The sequence below is a fragment of the Pholcus phalangioides genome, unplaced genomic scaffold (assembly GCF_987345545.1).
Source record: "Pholcus phalangioides strain wild (caught in Gottingen) unplaced genomic scaffold, Ppha-v1.0 ptg000028l_1, whole genome shotgun sequence".
Classification (NCBI taxonomy): Eukaryota; Metazoa; Arthropoda; class Arachnida; order Araneae; family Pholcidae; genus Pholcus; species Pholcus phalangioides.
Window position 1 is genome coordinate 6,763,660 of NW_028301618.1, and position 24,362 is coordinate 6,788,021.

General features: G+C 38.8%; 1 protein-coding gene and 1 long non-coding RNA gene across 3 annotated transcripts in view; one reads left to right on the plus strand and one right to left on the minus strand.

The window, feature by feature from the left end:
- Window positions 1–24,362, plus strand: part of LOC149067856 (uncharacterized) — a 120,941-nt gene that overhangs the window by 12,649 nt on the left and 83,930 nt on the right. The gene's annotated exons all lie outside the window — the stretch shown is intronic.
- The window catches only part of LOC149067857 (uncharacterized), a 141,295-nt gene continuing 124,180 nt past the window's right edge, over window positions 7,248–24,362 (minus strand). For both annotated transcript variants that reach the window (XR_016195257.1, XR_016195258.1), the window contains exon 4: window positions 7,248–8,820. This is a non-coding gene — a long non-coding RNA (uncharacterized LOC149067857). The remainder of the gene's footprint in view (window positions 8,821–24,362) is intronic.

Sequence of the window (24,362 nt, forward strand, 5' to 3'; positions counted from 1 at the left end):
ACATAAGCAACAACACAACTTCGCGTATTGTTGGATTCGTGACGGTAAAGTTTTTATGCGTAAAACAGATGACTCCGGGGTGTTCAAAATCAGTCATGTAGATGACTTATCTCATGTCAATTAATAGTAACGAAAATTTAAATCTCAAAATGAGCACCTTGGAGGATCTAGAAAGGTTTCTTTCGGTTATTCACGATATTCAACGTAACAATATTAGTAATATATCAAATTTTAAGGTTTTTCACTTGAATATAAGAAGCGTTAGGGCCAATTTTGACCATTTTATGTCATTTATAAGTAGTTGTGTTGATCATATAGATATTATAATTCTCTCGGAGGTGTGGATTTTTGATGTAGAGTCTGACCTTTATAAAATATCAGGTTTTGATTTATTCCCATGCTGTAGAAATTACAATAATTCAGGAGGCATATTGGTGTACACAAATAAATCTTTAAATTATAATAACATTACGTCAATCGCAATGGAAACAGCTGAGGTGATTGGCATTAACCAGCCATCACTCAAATTAACTATTCTTTGTTTATATCGATCACACTCATTTTCAAAATCAGAATTTGTTGAAGAACTTGACTCTATATTAATGAATACAAAATCTAAAAATGTCCTATTGGTAGGTGACATCAATATTAACATATTAAAACCCAATAATGACGATCTAGATTACATGAATATGTTGTCAGGACATGGTTTCCTCCCCTTAATTACTGATCAAACTAGGCCTCTTTCTGATAGTTGTATTGATCATATTTATCTACGTCACTCAACTAATATTACCAAATACTATTCATCAATAGTTGACACAGACATAACTGACCATTTTCCGATCGTTTGTAAACTTCACTTTGCCACCCCAATATTAGATAAAATAAGTCAAACTATACATAGGAAAATGAAAATTATTCGGTATGCTGATATGTCAAATTTTCTCCAAAATTATGAATTTCGATTCGATCACACTCATCCCGAAAAAGATTTTGATAATTTTTTATCCACCATGAATGTCATTGTCCAAAATCATTCCAGTGACCGAATAATTGTTTCAAGGAAGAAGATCGGTAAACCATGGGTTACAGGCGAAATTTGCAATTTGATTAAGACAAAACAACAACTTTACATAAAAACAAGAAAATATCCGTATGACCTCTCTATGGAAACTGCATATAGAAATATAAAATCAAGAATCAAATCTAAAATAAAGCAATCTAAAAAACAGTACTACTCTTTCAAGTTCTCGGAATGTCGTAACAATACTGAGCGTTGGAAGTTTGTTAACAGAATATTAGGCACTGAGAATAAAGAGAATGTACTTCCAGAAAATGTTGAACCTCTGATTCTTGCCAATCAATTTAACTTGTATTTCAATAGTATTGGAAGAAATACTGTAGTTTCCATGGATGACTATAAAAACTACGTACGTGGTTTTCAAAATTCAATTTTTCTTTCTTCAACTAATATTTTTGAAATAAAGAAAATTATTAACAAACTAAAAAACTCTGTATCTTCCATCGATGCAATGAACTCAAAAGTTTGGAAGCGATTTCCTGACAGCGTCATTCAGGTATTCTCTGATCTAGTTAATAATTGTTTTCAAAGTGGTGTTTTCCCAGAATCACTCAAAAAAGCAATCATTACCCCTATCTATAAAACCGGTGACAAGAATGACCTCAGCAATTATAGACCAGTCTCAGTTCTCAGTACGACAACCAAAATATTGGAATCTATCTTAAAATGTAGATTATACTCGTTTTTAAATGCTAATAATTTTTTCTCAGAAAATCAACATGGTTTCCTGCCAAACAAAAGCACTGAAACTGCACTAATTGAATTTAGCAAATTTGTGGTTGATAGCTTAGATAACTCAAAACAAACAATAGCAATTTTTCTTGATATACGAAAATGTTTTGACAGCATCAATCACAATATATTGCTTGCTAAATTGCACACATATGGTATTAGAGGTACTGCTTATAAATTATTTGAATCCTATCTTAATAATAGATCTCAATCTGTTAAGTGTGGTAAGCATATTAGTAGTCCAGTGAACATGCACAGAGGAATTCCACAAGGAACCACTTTGGGACCGTTGCTTTTTACTATCTATATTAATGATTTCTGTAACCTTGAACTAAATGCCAAAATAATCACATTTGCGGATGACACTGTACTTCTTTATTCTGAGAATGATCATCAATCATTGGATCATATTATTAACAACGATTTAATCAAAGTCCGAAATTGGTTTCGATCAAATGATCTCGAAATAAACATTCTAAAAACAAAATACATTAGTTTCTCAAACCTCACTAATTTCGATAACTGTAACCTCATTTTTCATAATAAAAACTGCCCTACTGATCTTTTATGTACCTGTACTCCATTAGAACAAGTAAGCTCCATTAAATACCTAGGTATTGTTATAGATCGAAATTTTAAATGGAAGTCCCATGTAAAACATATCCAATCAAAACTTTGTTTTATAGTTTATAAATTTTATTATCTAAAACATTATCTAAATACTCATTTTTTGCTGTCATATTATTATTCCCTTTTTCATTCTCATCTATTATATGGACTATCTGTTTGGGGCAGTGACTACATCAATACGCTGCGACCCATCATCCAGACCCAAAAGAAAATAATCCGATCACTAACTGGCAATTACTCAACTCCGTCATTTGATCTCTACCGGCAACTTAACATACTCCCTTTGCGGTATTTATATTTTTATAAATCGATTCTCCTACTTAATAAAAAACAACTTTGTCTCCCTCTTAATTTATCAAGGACATCAAATAGATACAATAACATTCTTAATATTCCCTTGATACATAAAACAGTGAAGAAAAACCATTTTACATATCTTATCCCGAAATTTTATAACAAACTGCCGCATGATATTCTTTTTCCCCCTTCAATACCGTTACTGAAAAAACGTTTAAAAACTTACCTTTTTTCAATAGCTAACATCAACGATCATTTTTAAAAAACAACAAAAACAGAGCTCTATCGATCAGTGCTAAATCGAATTTTCTAAATGTCTAAGTACACTTCCTGCTGTTTGCCTCCACATGTCGAAGTCGCAAAACAATTCTCGCATCAATCTAGCATTCCATAATCTTCATTTATAATGTATATGAAAACATACTGTATATCTGAAATGTTGTATTGTATTCTAATTGTATAATTGCTCACAGATGCAGAATTACTTCGATATAATTATCAACATTTTTCCCTCCCCCTCTTTTTTTTTTTTTTATGTTCGTTCTGTCCTTGAAATTGTATTGTAATTACTCATCGATACTTCGTGTTCATCAGTACAGATCCACGGGATCTCTTGGTGAATTTGTTTTATTATTTTGTGCTATTTCATCGTGTTAAATAAAGTTCAAAAAAAAAAAAAATAAAAAAAAAAAAAAAAAATGTGCTTGAGACCACTTGAGAGTGGTTTGTTTTGGTTTTTTTTTTTGTCACGGAACCACATCAAATGATTCCGAGGGGTCATTCAAGTATTACGTCAGCATCGGGGGGGGGGTTTCGGATTTGCTGACTTATAATGACAGGGGAGGAGGGGGGGGGGGTTGAAGGTTGCTTACGTCATCAACCACCCCTTTTTTGAAGGTATGAAGTATTCTAAGCTGCTGACAAGGGGGGGGGGGGTCAACAATGGCTAAAACTCTGCTTACGTAATACTTGAATGGCCCCTTTATAGAGCATTGGAAATCTAAACTAATCGCTGATGGTGCAGGGACGGTGCGGAGGTGTGTGAACGGCTGCATTGTTAAGCATTCAATACTTGAAAATGAGCCCTTATTCACAGTCCTGGTCAACGTTTCGATGAAGATCTCCAACTGTTGAATAATCAAGTGCTCCTTGAAATTTTTGGATTTTCCACCTGATGGTTGATGTTAGGAAAAAAAAAATTCCCGTTTTTTTAACAAATTCCAAGAAACCGGAGAAATCACTTCGTTATAACGAAATTTCGTTATAAAGGAATTCCAGGTTAAAGCATTTTGCTCCCATGTAAACTTATTTAGGCGAGGGGGAATTAGAAAAGTTTCTGTTGAAACGAGGATTTTCGCTATAACGGTATTTGTTGAAACGGGATTCTACTGTATTTGATTTTTTTGTGGTGCCCCCCAACCCCAGGGTCGTTGCCAGAAACTTCGTTCGGAAGTTTTTCCCCTTCTTTCGGCCATTTTCTCACATTTCGGGGGGGAGGGGTTTGCAGACTCCCAAGTCCCCCCCCCCCCTGACGGCCTAAGCACGTTGCCTAATGGTTAATCCGGCCCTTGTTCACTCAATCAGTCTCATTAGGTGGATTTTCCGTAAACCACGTGAATTCAGGCATTTAGGAGAGGTGCAGCCATCTATCTCCCAAACTGTGAACTAGAGACTCCCAGATATACAGCGAATGTATTTCTCATATTGAGGGTCTGCCATCTGGTATATTTCGGGCCTCAATTGATTCCGCAACTATCCAAATGGACCCCGAAAGGGGCTCTTGATAACATTAAAACCGCTAAAGAATTCTCTTTCCTAACTTTCCGGACGTCATCAAACACCACCAACAATTCTAATTAAAAATTCTAATTTTATCCCATTATTAAGACCGTAAAAGAAATTAAAATAGTAATGAATAATAATGAATAGCCGCCCCCCCCCCTCCCGCTCATTATCCGCGTAATTACTTCATCACGAACTTATTAAAATAATAATTAAAATTCCTTTTTTTTTTGTGTGAATTTCTTCTTTGTTATTGAAAGGGTTTCTCAGTTAAACAATAAAGAGGAAAATTTCTGGATATATTTCACAAATTACGATTTAATTATTGATTTGATATGTACATATTTCTTTTTTTCCATTGTTGTTATTGTTGAAGTATTTTAAATGTTTAATGAAATGTGTACAGAATTTTTCGTATTCGTTTGTTTTTGGATTGATTAATTATGCTATTAAATTGATTAATTTTTCGTTTTTCATTGGAAAATTTCGGAAAACAACAATGGTTTCTTTATTTCTTTTTTGTTAATTGAATTGAAGTGGCGGAAGTATTCTTATATATGGGACAAAGACTTACTAACAATGAAAGTTTATCTTTCTCTCGACATTGTCTGTTTATTCTCTATTATATGTAATGGAACTTTTCGGTGTTTACTCTTTTCAGCAATGTAAATTTATCGACGTGGTATATTTGTAACAATGTCTGATTCCGACAATGTTACGGAATTTTTACATTATTAAGAAATGCTTTATTTCAGCGATGAAACTTGTCGACATCGTCCTATTTAAGGAGTACCTTGATTCCCCCAACAAAGAGACTTTTACGAGCATCCTTACACATTCGGAAATTTTCAATTCCAACAAACATCTTTCGAAATTGTTTATTTTCAACAATGTCTGATTCCAGCCATGAGACTTGTCGACATTGTTTATTTTCAGCAATTGCCCGATTCTAAGAATGGACCTTATCGACATTGTCTATTTTTAACAATGTCTGATTCCAACCATGATAATTATCCGCATTGCCTATTTTCAAAGTGTTTAGACTAAACAATGATACTTGTCGACATTGTTTAGTCTAAACAATGTCTGATTCAAGCAAATGAAGCGTTTTATGAACATCTATGCTTTAAGAAGTTTCCAAAATCCAATAAATCTTATTGAAATTGACTATTTTCGGTAATTTTTGATGCCAACAATGAAACTTATCGGCATTAACTCTTTTTACAGATGTCTAATTACAACAGTGAAACCTCTCGACATTGTCTATTTCTAACAATCTCTGATTCCAGCAATGAAATGAGAGATTGTCTTATCGACATCGTGTATTTTTAGCATCCCGGATTCCGAGAATGAAACTTAACATATTTTATTATCAACAATGCCCGATTCTAGTAATGAAACTTATCGACATTTCCTGTTTAAGCACACAATGTTACTTATAAATACTGTCTGATTCTAACAATGGAACTTAACAACAACCTACATTTAAAAAAAAAGTTTAATTTCTCTCAACAATGAAACTTATCGAAGTTATCTGTTTACAACAATGTTCAATTCCAATAATGAAATTTATCGACATTGTAAATTTTCAACGGTTTCCGATTTCAATAATGAGACTTGACATTGCCTGTTTTCGGAGGTGCCTAATTCCAACAATGAAACTTATCCACTTTGTATATTTTTAACAATGGCCTGATTTCAACGATGAAATTCATCGTAGTCGTTAAACTTATCGACATTGTCAATTTTCATTCTGATTCCAATAATGAAACTTTTCGGCATTTCCCATTTTTAATGTAAAGTAACTTATCGACATTGCCTAACAATTGAATGCCGTATTTTTGTAACACGTAACAAACCGTCACCTACAGTGCGTTCTATTATAAACAATAATAAATAATTGTTCATTACAGCAACAATTAGATATTTGTACGACGAACTATTACGAAATGATATTCGGGTTATGTAATAAACGTAATGCAAATCGTTCAATAAAGCAACAATTTGTTAAATTATAATTGAAGCAATAATGGTGCATACTCTTATAAACAACATACTGTTACAAACAGTGATAAGTTGTTTTTTAAAAAAGGCAACGATTTAACAAGTAATGCAACAAAACCTTCCGTAATAATGAGTCCGGTATGATTATTGTTAAACAGCTAAACATTGTGTGATTTGTGTTCTGTAATAAACAATCTTTTGTTATATGAATGCTTCACAGTAAGAGAAACTTTATTGCGCAACTTGTCATTGTTTGTGAAAAAGTGTATTTATTACAACACAAAGCACCATTATTAACGAGGTTTTCTATATGGTTAGTTAATTGTCGCTTTAGTAAACAATTTATCATTGTTTACAGCAGAGCAAATCATTATCTATAACACAATACGAGATTACTATTACGAAATGGTTTGCTATATGAATAGTATACACTGCGGCTTCATCGAACAATTCATCATTTTTTTAATGTATCCAACAATGCTCTTCGTGACAATAGCCCTTTTCACAATGTTTTGTGGGTTAACAATATCCTTTGGAAAAATAAAAAAAGTCTTTTGAGACAATGTTTAATAGAGAAAAATAGCTTTTCAACAATGTTTTTGAGACAATAGCTTTTGGCAGCAATGTATTTGTAGCATAATATGTTTTTGGCAACAGTAGCTTTCAACTTAACAATTGCTTAATGATAAATGCCCTGATTTTATTTGACGATGCTCAATGACAATGACATTCTAGTTATGACCTTGGTGATATTGTTAGCAGTTTCACTCAATGATCTTAACCAAAATAGTTTTCTGACAATGCTATTGGCGATAGACTGATAACAGTCCTTCAACAATGCTCTTTAAGAAAATGACCAACATAAAAAAGCTACAGAAGCTTTAGCGAAAATCTTAGAGGAAAAAAATATTTTGAAAGAGTTCTTATAGCGCGACAATAGTTTTTTTAATAATACGCTTAATAACAATAGTATTCCAAGAAATGTGTTTAATATCAATAGTGCGTAGTGATGCATTTCAAAAACGTTAATGTTAAGGACAATGGTATTCAACAATGACTAGTAATACAACAATTAGCTTGGTGGATAGTTTTTCAAATATACTATTGGTGAAAATTCTTTCAAAATTGTTCTCAGTGGCAATTATCACAACGTTCTTAGTGATGGTAGCTTTTCAACAATGTTCTAGCAACAATATAGCCATGTTTTTGTGATAAGTTTTCCAATAATGAGCTTAGTAACACTGGTATTTCTACAATCGGCTTACCAGCAGAGCATGTGTGCATCGCGACTAGTTTTCTATCATTTTCTATCAATGTTCTTACCAACATTGACTTCGAATTATTTGCAAAATAAAGACAATCTTTCAACAACGTTCTTGGCGACAAGTGTTTCAAAATTGTTATTGACAACAACAGACTTTCAATTATATTCTTAATTACAATAATAATAATGTCTTTTAACAATGCAGCAAAAATAGATTTACAACTTTATTTGTAATGACAATTATTTCAACAATGTTCTTAGCAACAATAGCTTTTCAATTTTTTTATAACGACAATATTTTACCAATGTTTTTATATGGCATGTTTTTCAACAATATTCATTAAGATAAGCCCTTCATCAATGTTGTTAGTAACAAAAATTTCAACAATGTGTTTTAGTGACAAAACAATCAACAATGTTCTTGGTGACAATAATCTTTAAATAATGTTCTTACTTTTTACCAATAATAGCTTTTCAACTATATATTTCGTTAGGGATAAATCTTTCAGTCCTTCTAACAATGTTTTTGCGGGAAGCCTTCTAAAAATGTTTTAACTATAAGTTTTTAACAATGTTCTTAGTGACAATCCTCTCGACAATGTTCATAGTAGCAATCCTTTTAACAATGTTCTTGACAACAATAGCTTTTCAAATTTGCTCTTATCGACAATATTCTTCCAACAACATTCTCTTTACGTCAAGTCTTCCAACGATGTTACTAGAGACAAAACTTTCAACAATGCTTTTGCGACAAGTTTTTGCAACAATGCTATTTGAGACAAATCTTGTAACAATGATTTTAGATACAAAACTTTCAACAATGCTTTTGGTGACCTCTTTCAAAAATATTCTTACCGACAATAAAACTTCAACAGAGAGAAAATTCGCTGGTCACCATTCATTTCGACAGCGACAATTATGTTGCAAACAGTACATTTTTAACAATGGCTTTCATAAACGGATTTCCAACAGTCAAATCACCCCACCGATTTCACCCAGCAGTTTCGGTATCAGAACAGCAGAACTCCTACGCCACCAAAAAAAAATTAAACAATCAGATTTTTCAACAATGGTTGACAAAAGCAACAACAGAACAATCATAAATATTCTACAATTAATTTTTAAAAAAAATCTTAAGGAAAATCAATGCAAATAATGCATTTTGTCGCATTTCCTCGAATTCTTCGTCACCATAGTAACCAGACCTTCGTATAAACTGTAATATCATCGTTACCATGGTTACGCATCTCAAGCTGCCAGAGATATTCTCGTTTGTGACGTCCGTGACCGAAATAAATAAATTAATATTTTCAAAAAATTGCCGAATTTTATTTGAACCAAATAATATATATATTTCGGGGGGGGGGGGGGGGAAGAAATATATATATATTAATATTTTTATATATTTCTATTTCGGGCATAAATAGATAGAAGAAAAAAAGCAGACGACACACACACAGAAAAACAAGATGGAGGAGTACAAAAAAAAACAAAAATGGCGGAGCATAATTTCATATTTGGTGACGTTAAAATGACGAGAATCTTCGCGGGGGAAATGGCGGATAAATATTGAATTTTTTTGTGTTCACTTCACTTCCCACGGCAGGAGATGAGTTTATTAAAGAATCCGCGCGGCGTTAATTGCGCTTCTGCCGCCAACTACCACTACTACTACATACATCGTTCCAGGTTCTGGAAACTTCTTCTGCGGTGTGTTGAATGGAAAGACCTCTGTATGTAGATCCGTTTCCCCCCCTCTTTGACCTATTTCTTCGTGTTAAAACCGGGACATATATTTCCGAAGAACAATGTTTGAATTGTTTTCATATTTTTTGGCGGTTTTCCTCTTTCTTTGTGTTGCAGTACTTGGCTTCTTTTTTTTTTTTTTTTTCTCTTTCTTTTCAAAAAATTAATTTCTGCTGTTCGAGTTCTTGTATGAATAGCTGTTGGAATTCTGGATCTAGGCGTGGAAAGTGCGGCGTGGATTGTGAGGTGTTGCTGGCTGTTGGCGATGAAATGGCGATGAGTGAAGTCTTCGTTCGGATGGACTGGAAATGAAGGTTCGCGACTTTTGGCGACAAATAAAAGGACATTGATTGTTGGTGTGGTCTTCTAGACTCTTGGGGAAAATTGATTTCAATTTTCGGATGTTGGCACGCAAGGGCGGCTCGAGACAAAATTTCTACACCCGAGCGGGACCTATTTTTGGCGCACCCTGTCCACCCCCAATTGTTACCCATCCCCGACAATTCCTAACGGGAAAAACCCTTTCTTTTCGTTATTTTCATTTCGTCTGCAGTCACAGAAATAATTTCCCTTAATTTCTTTTTGAACAATAAATTTTTTTCGGCCTTTCATATCGTATTCGGCGTCCCTCTAGAGCGGCGCCCCGTGCAGCCGCACAGGTCATACGGCCCAAGAGCCACCCCACCCATGTCGGCAGATATCGTGTGGAAGGCTTTTAGCTCTTGGCGAAAATTGTGTGAAGGCTTTTAGCTCTTGGCGAAAATTGTGTGAAGGCTTTTAGCTCTTGGCGAAAATTGTGTGAAGGCTTTTAGCTCTTGGCGAAAATTGTGTGAAGGCTTTTAGCTCTTGGCGAAAATTGTGTGAAGGCTTTTAGCTCTTGGCGAAAATTGTGTGAAGGCTTTCTCTTCTTGGCGAAAATTGTGTGAAGGCTTTCTCTTCTTGGCGAAAATTGTGTGAAGGCTTTCTCTTCTTGGCGTAAATTAAGTTAAAGTTACTGCATTTGCTCATGGCGAAAATTTTGTGGAGTTTTTTTTTTTGTTCTCGGTTGGAGTATTAATGAAAAGTCTTGGCGGGATATTGGTGAAGGTTCTTGATACATATTGGCGGGGGCTCTCGAGATATCGGTATAGTTTGGTACCCAATACTAAAGAGATATTCGTATTGGTGAAACACTGATGAACGATCATGTGGGAAGATATTTGGTGTCTTGGCACAAAATGAATGGAGTTTTCGGATATTGACAGAAATCGTGTGAAGGTTTCTCGCTCATGTTGAAAATTGTGGGAAAGTTCTCGAAAGGTCTTGGCGGGATATTGGCGAAGTTTCTTGAGAAACTGGTGAAGATACTTGGTGAGATATTGATATCCTGGCCAAAAGAGAGATTTAAATTTTCGAACTTTGGCAAAAGTTGTGCGAAGGCGTTTTTTTTTCCAGCTCTTGGCAAGATGTGCTGGAAGGTTCTTCTCGAGATAGATCTTGGCGAGATAATGATGAAATTGCTTGGCTCAAAAGTGATTGAAACTTTAGGATCTTGGCAAAAGTAACATGAAGAATTTTAGCTATTGGCGCAAATTAAGTGGTTTTTTTTTTTTTTTTGCGAATGTTCTTGTCGAAATATTGGCGAAAGATCTTGGCTAAAAAAATGATCGAAATTTCCGTATTTTGGCGAAAGTTGTGTGAAGGATTTCTTCACACAACTTTGCTCCCACTACACAGCGTCGGGGTACCCAGGGTGAGGCATGGCACATATACCTTTACGGGGAAAGTTAAAGGTTTCATTTCCAGGGGCCCTTGATGGATCTCATTGTTTTCTTGCTCCTTTAACATCGAAAAATTTTGCAATAGCGGAAGACCTAAATATATATCCAGTTTGGGGACCCCATAAAAATCTGCGAATTGGGTCCCGGGTTTTATTCGTTGTTAAAAAAAAAATACAAATGAGAGTTTTTCGTGGCCCTTACAAGGGGGTTGTCTGACAAGCCTCCAGGTCGGAAGCCCCCCTCCATGGGAAAGTTGACAGGTTTCATTTCGGGGGCCCCTGGACGAATCTCAATGATTTTTGTTGCTTAACATTGTAAAATATATGGATAGTTCGAGATAAATCCAGTCTGGGGCCCCACTGAAAGTATGAAAATTTTTCGTGGCCCTCACGGGGGTATGTCCGACAAGTTTCCCGGTCGAGGACCCCCATGGAAAAGTTGACAGGTATCATTTCGGAGCCCCCTGGATGAATCTCGTTGATTCTTGTTGTTTAACGTTGTAAAATGTGCAACATCGATAGCCCGAGATAAATCCAGTCTGGGTCTAAAATTCAGCGAATTGGGTCCCGGGTCCTTGATTGGGGGCCCTCGAATTTATTTGTTGGTAAAATAAATACAAATGAAAATTCCTCGTGGCCCTCACAGAGGGGGAATGTCCGACAAGCTTCGAGGCCAGAGGCCCATGTTGTAGTTGACAGGTTTCATTCTGGGGGCCCTGAATGCATCACATTGTTTTTGTTTTGTTTTACACTGAGTAATATTTGCAAAATTTGCAACAGTGGAAGCCCGAGATAAATCCAGTCCTGGCGCCGCTAAAATTCTGCGAATTGGGTCCCGGGTGCTTTATTGGTGGGCCCTGGGATTTATTTGTTTGTAAAATGATAGAAGGGAAAATTTCTCGTGGTCCAACAGAGCTCCAGTCTGGGGGCCCCCATGAACTTCCGAGATGGGCCGTACAAATCCCCTTAAAGATAGTGATTTTTGAGCTATTGGTAATTACCCAAATTAAGCAAATTTTTCGCGGGGCCACCGAAACGCATTAACAATATCCGGGGCTATTCATCTATGGGTGACGACCGAAACTCGATTCTTGGGAGCTTCGGAGATAGGTCGCGCAAACACGCTTACTGCCAGGGGTTCTTGAGATATGGGTCAAGACTGAAACCTCTGATTTTCGCCGGGGCCACAAACCCACCAACAAACTGGGGGCCCTTGAGCGATATGAGTCACGATCCAAACTTGAATAGCAGCGGCGTGGGTGCGCTAATCAAAGTTAATCCTACTGTTGATTTTAGGGTCACGCGGGAAAAAACGTTATGAACCCCTGATCTAGAGCACACATGCTCAACCCATGACCCGCGGACCAAATGTGGCCCTCGGAGTCATCTGATGGGGCCCGTGACCTCAAACCTACATTTTTAAAAAGGAACTAAGCGGCACATTTTTTTTAAAATCAGATCACTTAAATGGTGTGCAATACAGTTCCACATCACTTCAGTAGTTTGCGGCACATTCCGAGATCGCTCAAGTGACATGAGGCACATGCCCAGATCCATAGGCGGATAGACTTGGAAGTCTGGGGGGGGGGCGCAGGATGATGATGATGTCAATTCATATATACATTAGATCAGTCGACTCCACCCTTGACGCTGGGGACCCGTATCTCCGCCCATGCCCAGATCTCTCAAGTGGCCCGCGGCACATTTTCACTTCAATTCAGTGGAACACGGCACGCTTCCAGATCGCATAAGTAGACCGCTCGTCGAAGCTCGCTATAACGATTATAACCCACGTTATAGCGACCATTTCATTACAACGACCGATATGGTAAGTCCAAAATGTTTCCATATAGAACAACTATATCATATATGTTTTACTTTCAATATAACGACCCTCTCGATACAACGTTCGTTTTCGGCGGGACGAAATGGGGGGGGGGGTCGTTATATCGAGTGATGACTGTATTTCAGTTAGAACGGAAAAGAGGATTGCTGTTGCTTAACTCTTTAAAGTTGCCATTGTTTCTAGCAATTGTTATATATTAAAATACAGTCGAATCCCGTTTTAACGAACACCGTTATAGCGAAAATCTCGATTTAACGAACACTTTTCCAATCCCGAAAATAAGTTTACATAGGAACAATGCTAGGTAATTTGGAATTCCTTTATAACGAAATTTCGTTTTAACGAAGTGATTCCTCCGGTCTCTTGGCGTTCGTTATAACGGGATTCGACTGTACTTCAGGTATTTTGCAATTGATTTAAGCAAATAAATTCGTGTTTAGATTTTTTAGATAAAATTTACCTCTTAATCAATTTATTGAGCTTTTTATAAATTATTTTTAGATAAATTTCTGTGTTGTTGGCTTTTTCTGAAGTTATTAATAGATGGATTGGGGGCTCGAACAGAGCCGAGAAGGGTCTTGGGGTGCCCTCAGGAGAGAAAACACACCCAAGACCACTCTCTCCCTCTCGCGGGCGGGGCTCAAAGAGAGCCGAAGAGGGGGAGGGGCTTTGGGTGCAAGGAACCCCCCTCCACATCCCAATGAGAGATGGTAAAACAGCTTACTTCGGGTATGTAAAAGAATTGAAGAATTTTGTGTGAAGTATACTCGGACTTAGGGTTAACGATGAAGTATATTAACATTAGGGGCCGTTCAAGTATTGCGTAAGCAAATTTTTAGCCACTTTTGACCCGCCGCCCCCATTGTTAGCAAAATTTCGTCATCACTGCCCCCCCTACCTCCTAACGCATATTGGTGGGATCAGAAACGTACGGGGGAGGGCATAGGGGGTTTGTGGGCCTCCCCCCACACGGAAAAAAAAATATTCTTTTTAAATCAAAATTTCGAAAGAAAATATCTTTATATGTTGTTATAATCGATTTCTGTTAATTTCATTGCTATTTGAAGGCTACGAACTCAAAATTTCTCTTTAAGAAATTTATTGCGACCCACCATTTAAGCCATACATGGTGAAACCCTTGACCCGTCGGCGGGTCAAGGGAATGTGGTCCTGAAGGTTAGGGGTCATTCAAATATTACGTCAGCATCGGGGGGGGGGGGGTTCAGATTTGCTGACTTTTGATGGCAAGGGGGAGGGGGTTTTGTAGGTTGCTTACGTCATCAACCCACCCCTTTTTGAAGATATGAAATATTCTAAGCTGCTGACGAAATTTTGCTGACAAGGGGGGGGGGGGTCAAAAATGGCTGAAAATCTGCTTACGTAATACTTGAATGGCCCTTACCTGATGTGACTAGCCCCCCTTAAACACAATTTTGCAAAAACGAACTAAGCGGCACATTTACACATCGCTTAACTAACCTGCGGCACAATTCCACAGCATTTAATTTGCCCGCGGCACATTTTCAGATCACTGAAGTAGGCCTCAGAGATCACTTTCACGTTCAAAGATCACCTAAGTCACCCGCGACACAGTTCCAGAACGCTTAAACGCTCCGTGGCACATTTAGATATCCCTTGAGTGACATGTGGCACAGTTTTAGAGCACTTGAGCGGTCCCCAGTGCGGTTCTACATCACTCAAGTTACCCGCGGAACATTCCCGGATTACTTAAGTGATCCGTGGAGTAATTAAGGATCACTTGAGTGATGCGTGGTGCAGTTTCAGAGCACTTAAGCGGCCCGGACACATTTCCAAAGCACTTGAAGGATCCTAGAAAAACATTGAGAGATCATTGTAGGAGACTTATCAATAGGTAGAATGTTAGTTCAGGTGCCCAATAACTATCGAAAGGCTTTTTTCCGTTTTTGGCGCACCGAATATAAGTTGCCATTAAGAATATTTCATATCTTCGTAAAGGGTGGTTGATGACGTAAGCATCGTCCAAACACCCTCTCCCTCCGTCATCAAAAATCAGCAAATCGGAAACCCCTCCTCCCCCATCGATGCTGACGTAATACTTGAATGATCCCTTATCAGTCGTCCAAGATAAGTAACCTATCCATGTCCGCGGAGGGTGTTTCGGTGCTCATGGTGACACACACACACATTAGATAGATGAGAATTGGTGTTTTTTTCAAATTTACGATTCGAGCGGATGATCACTCTTTCGCAGGAGATGTCTCAAGACCTAATCTTTCTGAAAGAAATCGGATATTGGTGTGTAGCGGAAACATTTGTCATCGAAATACTTATCCATAATATGCTGCCCCCTTTTCCGGGATTTTTATTCCTTGAGCTGAGCACGTGAGTGACTCTCGCTGAACCTTTTGTCTCTGCCGGGACGCGGGATTAATGAGAGGATCATTAAGACGGATCTTCACCTGTCACATCATTAGCTTAATGGCCACTAATTAAAATGAATCTCTTTCTGTAATTTCTTTTTTCCCAATCAAGAGACGCGGGAATTATTTAGCCTATTCGAAGCGTTTCTGGGAATTTTTTTCCCCTCTTTATATACTTGAACGTGAATGGGGGAAGAATCGGTGACGTCATACGCAACGTGGGACTCCGGCTCTCTGATTGGACCACCGATCCGTCGCCAAAAACTGGTTTTGAGGCGGGTGTGGTTGACAGGAAAGCTTTCATTCATTCATTTTTTTTCTTCTTACGCCTTTTTATTCGAGTTATTCCATTTTGGCTGGAGTTTTATCTGATATTTTGGCGGCATTTTTGTTGTTTATTTAGAAGAAAAGCCACACTTATATACAATTCTTTCTGGGTTTGGCTTTTAACTAATTGTAACGATTTTGCTAATCAGACAAAAAGAATAAAAAAGTAAAATCAAATGGGGGGAAAGCTAAGCCAAATTGACACTGTTTGGCGATATTCTGAAGCGGACATCCCGTTATTGAATGTATTTGGAGGTGATTACTCGTTATTTGATGATACAGTATTTGGAACTGGAATCTAGTCGTGTGTCACGATATTTGGAAGTGTGATCTAGTTATGGGGCGATATTTGGAAGTGTGCACTTGTTGTTTGACGATATTTGGAAGTGTGCACTTGTTGTTTGACGATATTTGGAAGTGTGCACTTGTTGTTTGACGATATTCGGAAGTAGTCACTTGTTACATTTGGAGGTATTTAGGAAAGCGCTTGTTATATATACGGCCATATTCGGAAGTGGACACTTGCTATTTGTGACATTGTCAGTGATACTTGTTAGTTAGTGAAATTGTTAAGTGGACACTTGCTATTTAGTGACATTTTCAAGTCTACACTTGTTATTTAGTGGCATTGTGATGTAGACACTTGTTATCGGGGGTTATTTGGAAATAAACACTTGTTATTTAGTGGCATTGTCATGTACACACTTGTTATCAGGGGTTATTTGGAAATGGACACTTATTTGGTGCAGTGCCGTAATGTGCCTTCTCAGGGCCCCCGGGGCAGACTTTTTCTTGGTGCTTCTCTTGAAAGGCTTAATATTGGGTAAAACAAATGTAAACTGGGGGGCCCCATCCGGCTCAGGGGCAGTGCCCGGTTGTCCCAACCTAGTTTCGTCCCTGATTTGGTGACCATTATGAAGTGGACATTTATTAGTTAATGACATTGTGAAGTGGACACTTGTTATCAGGTGACATTATCGATCGGATAAGTTATTTGGTGACATTCCCAAGTGAACACTTGCTACTAGATGATATTTGAAACTAGGCACTTGTTATCAGTCTTATTGTATTTGGAACTGGACACTTGATATTTATTGACAATGCCAATTGGACACTTGTTAGCAGGTGATATCTGAACTGGAAACTTATTTGGTGACATTGGACTCTTGTTAGCAGGTGATATCTGAACTGGAAACTTATTTGGTGACATTGGACTCTTGTTATCAGTGATATTTGGAACTGGACGCTTGTTATCAGTGATATTTGGAACTGGACGCTTGTTATTTGGTGACATTGGACTCTTGCTATCAATGATATTTGGAACTGGACACTTGTTATATGGTGACATTGCCAAGTGGATACTCGTTATTTAGGGCCGTATTCACCGACGTGGTTTAAACTGTAATCAGAATTTTTGGATAACAGATGAACATAGATTGGCTAAAAAAACCTGAATTTAACCAATCCATTTCGATCTCTTATCAAGAAATTGTGATTAGTTTAAACCATGTCGGTGAATACCGCCCTTAGCGTGTTAGATATTTAGTTTAAAGTACGGAAAATAAATATTTTGTCGTGATTTTTGTGACACGGTCATGGATTTGCCAGCTAAAGCAGTGGTCTCGCAAATTAGGTGCTTAAGGTTAACACGTTAGATCGAGCAGGGGTTCGAGCAGCGGAGATGATCATGGCATGATTTTAAAGCAACTTGTGCGTGCGTGACGGCAATTGCGTGTGCCACCACAGTGACTCGGGATGAAGTGCCACAAGATATTCCCAATTCTCGAGGTTTGCTTAAACTTAAAGAGTTCAGGGAGGAATAATGCCTGGTCTAAGATGTCTGCGCTCACATTTCGTTGACATTTTAATGCAATTTTATGCGCAAATATTTTTACTTATTTTTTTGCTCAATTTTGGTTAAAATAAATTCTTTTCAACACTCATTATTCACCTCGGAACAAACTGAAACAATAGATTATTCATTATCGCACCAGAGAAAGAGAAGACAACTTTTTGGCGGATTTATTATTTAAATTGCAATGCTTTTACAAATATGTGGAGGACTAGATTCGACGAGTTATCCGCTCAGTTTTGGCGCTGGCACAACGAAAATAAGTAAAACCAGAAACTCCATTGGCGATGATCCTCGAGTGTGTGTGTCTCGTGGCTATTTTCCTTAAAAAGTCTTATCTATTTTTAAGGGTCGCAGCAGCAGCAGCAACATCCATACCCACGCAGCGAGTATCTTCCGTCGAGTGGAAATCTTGGTCTCTGCGTAGAACTTTCGAGAAAACACTCGAGCAAGATGGAGAGAGAGAGTGTGTGTGTGTCTCGAACGAGACATTCGTAAATGAACTAATAAGCGCGAGCGCCAAAGGTATAGGATTTTCTAAGAAAACTCCTCGAAACGAACGAAACTTGTTCGAGCGCGGGCTTCCGTTCTTGTTTTCTTGGAGCTCTTTGACGTAAACTCATTAGTACCAATTATGGCAAGAGAAAGGAGGGGGGGGGGGTCTTTCTATCTCTTCCCTTCATCTCTTGTCAATGAATCATTTTCAAGGGGGGGGGGGAGAATGGATTTTTGAGAGGCTTTTCTTGAAAAGAAAAACGCGAGTTTTTCCGAATTCGTGCCTCCATGGAATCGTCCACAATAGCGAAATTATGTAAGAATAATAGACTCAAATGTCTCTAATTGATGATTTAATTAATTAAAAAATAATTTGTCCACCCCCCCCCCCCTCTCCCATCATCTACAGGTTTGATCTTAAGCCATTCACGCGGATCGAGCATTAGGAGGCGTAATTGGATAGTTTGTGCATTATATTACTTACGCCTGACTGAGTCAAAACACGTTCACTGAATTATTCGGAAGGCGGTGGGGGTACGTGAGTAAGCTTCCTGCGTATTTGTTGGAGAGTAAGCAATCTTCCTACGCATTTCCTACGGGGGAGGCAGGCAATATTAGGTATGTAGCACGCCGCCTACGCGTTTCAAGGGAAACGCGACGCACGGCTATTGCACATTTCTAGGGGGCGCAGCAGAGGTCTTCAACGCGAGCACTGCTTGTACCCGTCATGGAAAGAATATCACCCTAACGGCAAGTTGGCCATGCGAATGCCATGAAATCACGATGATTTCAGTTTTTTTGAATGCGATTCGTACAAGGTGTTCAGTTGTAGCGTTGATCTCAAGTGCTCGCGAGCACGAAATTGGACACGAACATCGAATACTGTGGGCGATTCAGGGAGCACCGCGGGTGCTCGCGAGCAACGGGTTGAAGATGACTGTTCTACTAGTTAAGCAAGCTTCTTACGCGTTTACGGGAACAAGTGAACTTCCTAAGCGTTTTTATGGATAAGCAAACATCCTTTACTGGGAAACATCCACTTCTTGGGTTGAATCGCACGTTTTTTATGAATTTTTTAAGGTATAGGTAAGCTTCCTCCTCATTTCATGGATGTGCACACGCCTCCCAATCGGACTATTTCAGCCAAGACGTTGCAAATTACCAGAGCTAAGATTTTTCCATTCCCTTTAACTACCCCTAGTCGAGACGTTACAATCCAATTGAATTACTACAGCTAAGACATTCCCAATTCAATCCACAGCTGAGACGCTTTGATCCGATCAGTTTACTATTAAACTATAGACGTATATAAGATGGTTCATATTGCCAAAGCTAAGGCGTTCCAATCCGATTAAATGGCCGCAGCTTAGACTTTCCCCAATCCGATTAGATTATCAGAGTTCAAGCGTTTCAAATCAACACAGCAGACACGTTATAATTTACTCAAATTACCACACCCAAGATCTTTTAATCCGATCAAATTATCACAGCTCGAAGACGTCCCAAATTGAATCCACAGCTGAGACGTTTTGATCCGATCAGTTTACTACAGCTAAGGGTGGTATTCACCGACTTGGTTTTGAACTGCAGACGTTTAACTATAGAACACGTAAACTATAAGACGTTTCATATTGCCAAAGCCAAGACGTTCCAAAAAAAAGAAGTAAATATTAACATGTATTTTTAGCCCCAACAGAGGCCAATAATGATTTTGAAAATCCCGCAACCCTAGAGTGACGTCATTCAAACAACACATGACCAGGCGTAAATACAATTCCTACACTCTTAGCAACAAGCGAGGCATTAGCATGCAGCTGATTGGTTACTACGAGCAAGAAAGATATAAGATGTCACGGGGGGGGGGGGGGCGGAGCTTTTGGCGAAATTCGGTCTCGCCAAAAGCTCACCAATACTTTTTATACTGTATTACTTCGAATTAGGGGTCCGTTATCCTTCTTTTCCACGATCGATTTCAGGAATCGGAAAAACCACCTGAAACCACATGCGAGCGAAAATAAAACGATAGAGAGGAAAAAAAACCCACCATTCAACTTCGCCAAATTTTAATTTCGCCAAGTATTTCACTATGAGTGTGACGTAATGGTTCAGCACTAACTTCAACCAATCACGATGACCAAACTTTCTATAATGTTGCTAGAAAAGTAGAATTTGTTTATACGCGACCACACACACACACACAGGTGCAGCATAGAAAGAGAAAGAAAAGTGAGACAGCTATATAGAGTGTGTGAAGAGAGTGAAAAGAAATTTCATTTACAGATTCGCCAAGAAGCGCGAGAGGCCATGAGTAGTTTTGCATACATTTAGTTGGTGTTTAGACAGTGGAGCAACACTCACCATTTTTGTAACAATAAAGACCTTTCCACAAACTTTAAGGATTTAGACGATGTAAACATGGTTTTAGCTGTAGGTGGGGGTTGAAACAGCACCTCCTAGAGCAGTGTTTCTCAACCGCCGGGCCGCGACTGACCTGACGTTTCATTTCCCCCCATTCATGTTCCGTTAATCATGTGTTTGACCCGGCCTTCCACTCACAAAATTAAATGATACCGGGCCGCGGGCTTCCAAAGGTTGAGATCCACTGTTCTAGAGGATAGAAGGCCTCTGCACTGTTTGCCATAAACGTCATTCAGACAACCTAGCAAGTTTGCCACATTTTGTAACACTGCATCCTATTTCGTTTCTTCTTATTTTGGCGTAGAATCTTTCTGATTGGCTCACAAATACCGCATAGTGATTGGATGTGGGGCATATAGAAATCACCGATTCTGAGCCCTATCATTTCTTTTCCTCACAACGATGATACTGGCGCGAGCGGGGAATTTTTTTTTTCCTGAATATATTCTGAGGGAAAATGGACTATCCACTGACGTCACAAGCAGACTGCGGACGGCTTCTATCTCTAGGAGGTGCTGATTGAAAGCGCAATAGTAGGTATTGGCGAGGTAACCTTCTATGTAAGATTGAAAGGGAAAATTGATCACTTTTGAAATATGTGATGTATTATGTTCACCGAAATTGAGGCGCAATTTAATGTCATGTTAGAAAAATGTGGTGCATATTTTACTGGTTGTAACGGAAGACTTCGTGTCTATACACCAGAGGATGGACAATTGTTTTATGGTATGAGAAAAACGGATTTGTGTGTGTGTTCTAAGGCCAATGGTAATCTCAATGGTAGTACAAATAAGAATTTTAATGTCAATGAATAACTTCAAGAGTGTAACTGAAAGGATGACGTCGTCACTCTCCGCTACCATACGAAGGTTTTTAACAACTGGCAGTTGCGAAGATGAATTTTTTTGGAAAGAGTGGAAAATTCAACTGCCTTCTTTGCGGGGAATCGAACCAGCACCTCCTACAGATAGAAGGCCTCCGCACGCTCCTTGTGACGTCAGTAAGTAGTCCATTTTCCCTCAAAATATTCAGGAAAAAAAAAATTCCCCGCTCGTGCGAGTATCATCGTTGTGAGGAAAAGGAATGATCGGGCTCAGAATTGGCGATTTCTATGCCCCCACATCTAATCACTATGCGGTATTTGTGAACCAATCAGGAAGATTCTACGCCAATATAAGAAGAAACGAAATAAGATGCTGTGTTTCAAAATGTGGCAAACTTGCTAGGTAGTCTGAATAACGTTTATGGCAGCCCGTGCGGAAGCCTTATATCTCTAGGAGGTGCTGGTCGAACCCACGTCCTTCCACTTTCCGGGTGAACGCCCTAGACCCACTAGACTCATAGGCGGAGATAGACTTGGAAGTCCGGGGAGGGGAACGGCCATTATTGCTGGGGAGGGGGAACGATGATGATGATGTGTGTGTATTCTTATATACACATATAGCCTACATTAAATCAGTCGACTCCACTTTTGACGTTGGGGGGAAGCAATGCCCTTACGTCCCCCCCCCCCGTATCTCCGTCCATGACTAGACTACAAAGGCAACGAATCTCTCAATCTTTCCTTGGAGCTCGTGTGCACTGAAAGGGACCGTATATGGACGGCAGGACCTGACTCAGGCCAAGCTCACAACTGCCGACGCTGCCACCAGATGGCGACTTATGAAAGGATGACGTCACTCTCCGTCCATGGTCACCCTTGTACGGCCCCTTCCAGTGTACACGTTCTCCAAGGAAAAATTGAGAGATTCGTTGCGTTTGTAGTCTAGTGCGTTCACCCGAAAAGAGGAGGGACGTGGGTTCGATTCCCCGCAAGGACAATAGAATTTTCTCTTTTTCCAAAAATTCATCTTCGCAACAGCCAGTTGTTAAAAACTTTCGGAAGAGAGTATCTGTTGAGATCCAAATGCCGAAAAAGAAACTTATAATTCCATTATAAGAACCTAACGATAATATAGAACTTTGGCGTAAACGTTTTTTGTCACGTGAATACATATTATTAGCAAAATACGAGTGTAAAATTCCAGTGTCAGAGGGTCGCCATTGTTAAAACGGTAGCCAACAGTTGCTACCGTTCCCAGATTTTTGATGGCTTCAATAATTGCCCTCCGCCGCTAATTTTTCCTTATTTTTTATGTCTTTTTGGGTGACACTAATGCACTCTTTCCGTAAATTTCTTGACGGCGACATCTTGGGAAAGTTTCCTTGAAAGAGACCGATCACGGACAGTGGAAAGCGTTACCTTTCAGCACAATTCTCTCAATTCTCATTGGGGATTTCTCTTCACGGAAAGATTTTTTTTTGGAAAATCTCACGACCTTTCACAGAAAGATCTTTATATATATATATAACCCCACCTTCTCCTCTCTCTCTCCTTCCCGCCCATTCGCTTACAGAGAAACAGTAATTCTTTCAAGTTTTCGATTCGTCGTGTTTTCAAATGGAGTGTAATAATAAATTCATTCCATCCGAAGTACTACAAACTAAATACATCTTAGAAAAGGGGGGAAACGCTTTCATTTATTTATGTATGATCCACTCGGAAAATTTATTGCATTCCATCTTTGAAAGCAAACACAAAGAAGAATTTCCAGAAACATTTTGTTTTTCGAACAGGGGGAAAAAAAAATATGAACGTTTTTTTTTCCCCATTAAGCATTTTTTACGGGAAATATTGGCTTTTTTTTGCAAAAAATAAATAAATAAGGGCATTTTGAAGTAAACAAAGTATCGAATGCGCTTCGGAAGTAAGTAAAGGATGGCGGAGTTATTTCTTCTCGGGCTTTGATATTGTTTTCTGATGTAGTACGTGTTTGCTTTTTTTTTTTTTTTTGCAATTTTGCGGACGACATCTTTGGAGTCACAAATTGCCTTTGTTATTTTCTTTTTTCCGCGTTTGTTCAGGTCGTCGTTATATGACGATAGATATACGGTGTATTCGCAGGTAATACACGATCTCGGGTGTTTCTTCTTTTCCGGAGAAGACGAATGTGTGCGTCGCACAGTAGAACTTTCTCGATAACGGATATCCACGGGACCAAACAATTTTGTCCGCTAATCGGGAGGTACGATATAATAATAATAACGTGGTCTTCACGTATTCCCAAGGGATCAGCATGATTCGTCCAAGGAATTTGTTAGTGTTAGTAGACATCCATGCCCGAACCGGGATTCGAACCCAGACCTGCACAGTGAGAAGCTAGTTCCCTAACCACTCGACTGCCAGGCGGCTCGATAAACAGAACTCCCCCCTCCCACACCCTTTTGCGGACACTCGAGGGAGAAGACGAATGTGTGTTGCACAGTACAAGTTCTCGATAACGGATGCCCACGGGACCAAACAATTTTGTCCGCTAATCGGGAGGTACGATATAATAATAACGTGGTCTTCACGTATTCTCAAGGGATCAGCATGATTCGTCCAGGGAATTTGTTAGTGTTAGTAAACATCCATGCCCGAACCGGGATTCGAACCCAGACCTGCACAGTGAGAAGCTAGTTCCCTAACCACTCGACTGCCAGGCGGCTCGATCTCCCCCTCCCTTTTGCGGACACTCGCGGGAGAAGACGAATGTGTGTTGCAAAGTACAACTTCTCGATAACGAACGATACCCACGGGACCAAACAATTTTGTCCGCTAATCGGGAGGTACGATAGAACTATACAGTATTGACAGTATAGCTGAAATGGTTCTTTGTTCGCGAATGAACGAAATCCTGACAAT